The sequence below is a fragment of the Triticum urartu genome, chromosome 4, assembly GCF_003073215.2.
Source record: "Triticum urartu cultivar G1812 chromosome 4, Tu2.1, whole genome shotgun sequence".
Lineage (NCBI taxonomy): Eukaryota > Viridiplantae > Streptophyta > Magnoliopsida > Poales > Poaceae > Triticum > Triticum urartu.
The window spans coordinates 116,875,614-116,882,336 of NC_053025.1; the positions used below are offsets into that span (position 1 = coordinate 116,875,614).

Genomic DNA, 6,723 nt, shown 5'->3' on the forward strand with positions numbered 1-6,723 from the left:
CGTGGTAGAAAAACCTCCTGAGAATTGTAATGATGTTTTTATTTCCGATGTTAAGACATAATCTGGTAATGAACATCCACCTAGTGATAATGATAATGATGATGTTCATGTTGATGTTGAACTAGAGAATGATAAAGAACCTTATAATGATATAGAAATAGAACATGTTGTTGATCTTAATAAGCCACCTCCTAAAATAAAAGATACGATAAAAGAGATTTCATTGCTAGAAAACATGGTAAAGAAAGAGAACAGGGGTTAAAAACCCATGCCTTTTCCTAGTAAGCCTCAAAAAAATAAGGACGAGGAGGACTTTGAACGTTTTGTTGAAATGCTTAGACCTATCTTTTTGTGAACACGTTTGAAGGATATTCTGAAAATACCTCCATATGCTAAAGACATGAAAGATATTGTCACTAATAAAACAAAGATACCTGAAGCTGAAATTTCCACCATGCTTGCAAATTATTCATTTAATGGAGGGGTACCTAAGAAGTTAGGAGATCCAGGAATACCCACTATACCATGCTCCATTAGAAGAAGTTATGCCTTTATGTGATTTAGGAGCCGGTGTCAGTGTTATGCCTTTCTCTTTATATAAAGGATTTGATTTGAATAAGCTGATACTACTGCAGGATGCTGCTAACGCGACACTACGATCAGAGACCCTTCGACGAAACTGTGCGCGATGCCATAATCGTAAACGGTGGTGTCAAAACCGTCAAAAAAGGTGCAAAATGTTTGCGATGGAGGATGCATCAAACACGGTTCAAATTTTAGTTGCGTGTGCGATGCAGGGCATACGGTTCAGCTCAATTAACTGTTTGCGATGAGGAGGAACAAAAGAAACGGGCAGCCAGATGAAGGCGTGTGCGATGTACAGCATACGGTTCACTCGGATGAACTGTTTGTGATTAGGCAACTCAAAAGAAACGGTCAGCCAGATCAAGGTGTGTGTGATTGTGGGCATACGCTTCAGAAGAATTAACTGTTTGCGATTAGGCAACAGAACAGAAACGAGTCAGCTAGATCAAAGTGTCTGCGATTGATGGCATACACTTCACATGGATGAACTATTTGCGATTAGTCACAACAAACTGAAACAGTTAGATAGATCAATGTGTGTACGCTAGACGGACACACACATTCTAATTAAAAGAAGCGTGCGCGATGGTAATAACGAGCGCGCACGGTTGTTGGAACAAGAGGTGTGCTAACATTGCCTATTGTGGTGCACCCTATGGTGCAAACGCCACGTACGCGGCCGAGAAGGCGTACGTGCCCACGTTACGCCTTCCGAGAATAGTGCCGCACTTATAACCGTCAGTAAATTTTGAGCATGCGTCCCGTCACATTCCAAATTGCAAACCTGTTCACACCGATCAAAACCTAAACGGTTTCCCACTTAGGAGTGTATTAATACGCGGTTATAAATACTATACTACTCCAAGATGACTGGACATTCCTCCTCAACTCCTCATCCACAAAAAGTCAGAAACAAACAAGTCATTCATCATTGTTCCCTTGCCTCCGCCATGGACAGCGTGAGTTCCGGGTCAAGAGATTGCCACCATGGAGAGGCGAGACTAGAAGCGGAAGAACGAGAGATGTCCCGCCTCGCCGCAGAAGCAACCAACATGTCCCGCCGCACGGCCGTAGCAGCAAAGAGTTCATGCCACGCCGCCGAAGCAGCACGGAGGTCCCACCATGCTGTCGATGCAGCAAACTGGTCCGGCCGCGTCGCGGAAGCAGAAGAGATGTCCCGCCGCACTGCGAATGGAGCAGAGATTTCCTCCCGTGCCGCAGCGGCCTGGGAAAATGTCTCGCGGGCAGGCGAGGACTCTTACAGGCGCATGCGTGCCCTCATCCTTAGGCAGATGGATCAGATCTCCAGGTGGGCGAGGTTGCGGGATGACCCGAAAGCCTCGTTTGAACAGTCTACCGACGTCATTCGACAACTAAATGAGAGCAATGCGAAGCTCCGGACCGAGCGCGACCTGCTGAGGGCGAAGATCGTCGGAAGTGTGGAGCAGCAGGAGCAGACCACTGCCTTGTTGAAGAGGACCGGCATCATTGTCGAGAAACTTATGGACGAGAATGCCATGCCGTGCATCGAGCGCAGAAGGCCGGTGGAGGAATACGTGGATGCTTTCAAGCAGCATCTAGAGGACAAGAAAGAGCTCGTCGCCGCTCACCGCGGAGACTAGTTCCCGGGGCCTGCAGCAACGCATTAAGAAAGTAGAGATCAGCGAGCCAGATCGTTGTCTTCCTTCTTTTTTTGCCCTTGTGTATCCGGGCGTTGCCGCATGTAGCTTTTTTAATTATGTTTCTAAATATGTAAGACAATTATTATCCACTGTCATCGTCCTTATATTCATCATGCTTGCTATAAGTCACAGTCGATGCTATATAGGTCTGTCGGATCTTATATCAAGATCGGTGCAAAACTTTCTTTTCAGGTTTTTATTTTTCTCTCTTAAATCTCAATCCAGCGAGACATATAGCCACGCCGTAGAACAGGTGCTCGGACGCCATTAATGGAGACGTTGGGAGGAAGGTGCACATCTGGTAGCAGTCAAAGGGCTCTCCTCCCGATGAGCATGCGCAGAGGTCTAATCACACGTCTCCCGTACTCAAATAGCTACCCCGGCACGACACCTACTAGCCAATAAAAAGGGGACGCGTGGCCGCACGTAGGCCTCATTTGGTTTCACAAGAACCTCCCGGGATCCCTGCCTGTTCCTCGGGCCGAGAAACCATGGACCAAAAAAAGCGGGGATTCTCACGGCAACATTTGGAGGCCCATGAGAAACGGGCACCCCTGCCCTTTCCGCGGCCTTTCCTCGGGAGAGGCCTCCACATCTAGAGAAGTCGGGGAGGAAACCCTCGCTCGTTCTGTCTCGCGCTCGTGAACGAGTGGCGGCGGCAACTGGAAGATCTCCTCGTCCAGCGCTTCAGCCTCCTCCGTCCAGCACTCCGGCCTCCTCCGTCTGGCGATGGCGACGCTCCCTGCCCGCCTCCCTCCACGCTCCCTGCCCCGCCTCCGGCTGGGGCAACAGGACCGGGGTCGTCATCCTACTACTTCCCGGATCTCGCCTCCGCCTCCAAGATTTTCACCTTTCGATGACGACGACGGCCAGGGGATCATCCTCATGTTCCACTATGTTTATCCCCTACTCCTCCTCCTCCTCCTCCTCTTCCACCCATCATTTTTGCTTCTCCGTGATAATGTCTTCCTACTACACGCACTAACCAGCAGATGTACAGATCCAAGAGCCTCTCCTGTTTGAGTTCTGTACCACAAGCACCAATACTGAACAACATCCCAACGTTCACAACACATCATCCTGACCTTACAAGTGAGCACAACCACCTTTACCTCCTTGTGATGCTAACCTATGCACAATGTTCTTGTATATTTCTGAAGAGGGTAATTTTTTTGTGAGTGGGTTCATTCTAGGAGGCAGGATTGATGCATTGGTGTTGGATATTAGAAAATGAAAGAAATGTAAGCAATGCTTAGTAGTTTAGAAGTGTTCGTATAAACTAGGAGGCAATCCATTTAGGCGTGTGATGATCATTAATGTTTGCCTTGTCATGTCTTTGGGTACCCCAGAAGCTACATTGCTTATCTAATACTCCAAAATTAGTATCAGTCAATTGGTCAGCTCGTCGGCAGCAACTGCTTGTTATTGTACATGGACACCTTACTCTGGAAATGTCAAATGTGAGTTGTTGTCCATTTCATTTTGGAAAAACAAGATGAGGTTCTAGAGTGATGCTTTATTGTGTTTATTGTCTTGCTATTTACTGAAGAAAGTTTGCATCCCTTCTGTGCACATTTTTGTTAGTACTATGGAATAGAAGCTATGATCCGGCGGCTGTAGTATCTTAAGACATGGCACCATCATGTGTTGTAATGCATCCTGTGGCAGTAGTAGAACGGAAGTTATAGTACTATGGAACAGAAGTGATGCACATTATCATGGACTACCCACAATCAGTTGAAGGATCAATATCTTTAGTGACTTGCCATGATAGTATTTCGGTATCTCTTCTATTATGTAATACTAGCCATTAGTACATGGTTGCTGGCTTGCCGTAGACGGTAGAAGAGATGTTTTTATCTTTCGAGTTGGACTTGGACATGTGGAGCTAGCCATGATTCTTCAAGATGCAGAGTTTCTTGTTGCCTTGAAGCAACAGGAACAAGGGGCACAACAGAGTCTAGTCAGTGATATTTACACCTCAAGTGACAATGTCATGCTATGAATTATTTAAACTTGTGTTGACAATGACACATCTGTAGTCTTCTGTAGTTTCTTATGCACGCTGTACTACTAGCATTTGATAGCATGTACTTGGTGTGGATTTTTTCGATGTTGCTTTACACAAGGTTCATATGCATGGTCAATAGCAGGTCTTACCTAGTGCGCAGAGAACTGAAATATAAAGGAGGATCTAGAACTTGTCATCTTGTATGGAGAACAAGGAATAGTATAGTACAGTTCTGCTTCAGCTTTTCACAAGGAGAGTAGGATTCTAGATGCATCGTTTGTAAGTCTACTCTATCTAGTTTAGAAGAAATAAAAAAGAATCATTATATTTTTCTATTGATGTTGCTTTACACAAGTTGCATATACATTGGTCAATAGTAGTTCTTCCCTAGTGCTCAGAGAACTGAAATATATATCAGACCAACGGTTCATATGCATTGATGTTGTTTCTTTTTCAGTTCTCCTAGGCTTTTATTGTATGCAGGTGCTCTGACATTAGAAGTGTTTTGCTTTATCCGAAGACATTGTGTTTAGTTGTTGGATGCCTTTCGGTAATTAGGTCATTGGGAAGGTTTCACTCAGAGCAAGAAAGGTATGTGGCTACCTTGCCTCTTTTTTAGATAGAGGTCTTTACTTTCTGCACTAATAAATCCATGTTTGTCTTCTCCTTAATTTTCCAATTATACATTTTCTCCCCAGTTTTACTAATTTTGGAATTATATTGTATTGTGGAGATTGACAATGGTTTAATGATCTACCGCTTATCATCTTTGTCCTTAGTTATTTAGTAATTATTACGGAAATTTATGCCACAGTACCCATACATAGTAGTTAGTTCTGTGGTTCTTATCCTTCTTATCAACAAGTCCTGATGTTCATTATTAGAGATTCAAACTCTAGTCATAAAATTCTCAGTTGGATACATGATGCTAACTTACTTTTTCGTAGTTCAACCAACATTGAGCTGTGGCACCTGATGTCGAAGCCGAGTGGAGAGAAGACTGAGTAGGACTAGTGATTGTCGCCTTGCTTTGTCGCCCTGTAGCTCATCGTATTTAAAAGTGTCTTTGCCTCGGGCATCGGAACTTGATAATTGAGAACTTTTTGTATCCAACAAACTTGAAACCGTTGATGCGTCAATGCCGGTTGTAATGATTGATTTTATGTCGGTACATGAAAATGGTTTGGTCAACACTTGATCACAATGAAATGCGAACCAGTCAATATTTGAACCTTTCTGATGTGATGGATGATACTTGTAATATTCTTAACTTCTAGTTACATAAATCTGAACTCGTTTGTCTGTTTTTTTAAGATTTTTTTGAATTATTTGTGGAATTTTTACCTATGATTTGTGGTTGGTTCATGTGAATTATTTGTTATATTTGTATTAGCATGTGTCCTCCCCTCCCCCTTCTTACCATTTGGGCAACAGGATAGTGGGGACATCTCCCCCATGGTGGGAGGGATCGGTGATGCACATGGAATATCCACACTAGGGGATTGCTACCCAGGGTTCTGCTTACCTGACAACCAAACAAAGCCGTAATTGGTAAGTTGAACACTCATGGTTTTAATAATATGTGTGTTTCCGATTTGTAATGTGACAACACTTGTTCCAAAATGACTTTGCTGATTGTTAATGTGTGCGCCTTCGCTAATCGGACAGAAAAATTACCACAACATGTTGGTGCCATGTCATGACACCATGCCAAGTTTCATGATTTTCAGGCGTGTTTTGAATTTACAGTAATTAAAAACCAAGTTTCTCAATCTTTCCGGCCAAGCCACGACACATAGATGTTTGACTTTCACTCCCATCTCTTGCATGGGTCCTAAAAATTCACCCAACGACACACATTGATTTTTCAAACAACTTTGGTGCACTGGAGCCTGTGCTTATAGTTCAAATTTTAATTATGCACATTAAATGCACAAAAACTCAATTAATGTATAAAAAGGCCAAACAAATCCGGAATAATTCCAAAATTTAGTACGGTACTTCTATTTGGTCTAATCTGTCTGTGTAAAAAAATTAAGGCGGGAGAAGACAGTGTACGTATGTCATTTCGCACATGGAGGTGACACGTTCCCTCTTGGAACCATGAGCCTTCTTGAGGGAAGCTCCGGTATGCAAGAAGCTTACACCAAAGCTTGTCCCAATTCGGTCAAAAAATTTACCGCATCATGTTGGTGCCATGTCATGACAGCATGCCAAGTTTCATGATTTTCAGGTGTATTTTGGATTTACAGGAATTAAAAAATCAAGTTTCTCAATCTTTCCGGCCGAGCCACGACGCCCAGATGTTTGAATTTCACTCCCATCTCTTGCATGGGACCTAGAAATTCACCCAAGGACACACATGTGATTTTTCAAACAACTTTGGTGCACTGGAGCATGTGCTTGTAGTTCAAATTTGAATTATGCACATTAAATGCGCAGAAA

General features: G+C 43.6%; 1 long non-coding RNA gene across 1 annotated transcript; it reads left to right on the forward strand.

The window, feature by feature from the left end:
• The first annotated feature begins 2,819 nt into the window (after nt 1–2,819).
• On the forward strand, nt 2,820–5,501 carry LOC125550970. Its single transcript, XR_007302101.1, has 2 exons — nt 2,820–4,869; nt 5,226–5,501. It is a non-coding gene; the product is annotated as an uncharacterized LOC125550970 (long non-coding RNA).
• Nucleotides 5,502–6,723: the final 1,222 nt, after the last annotated feature.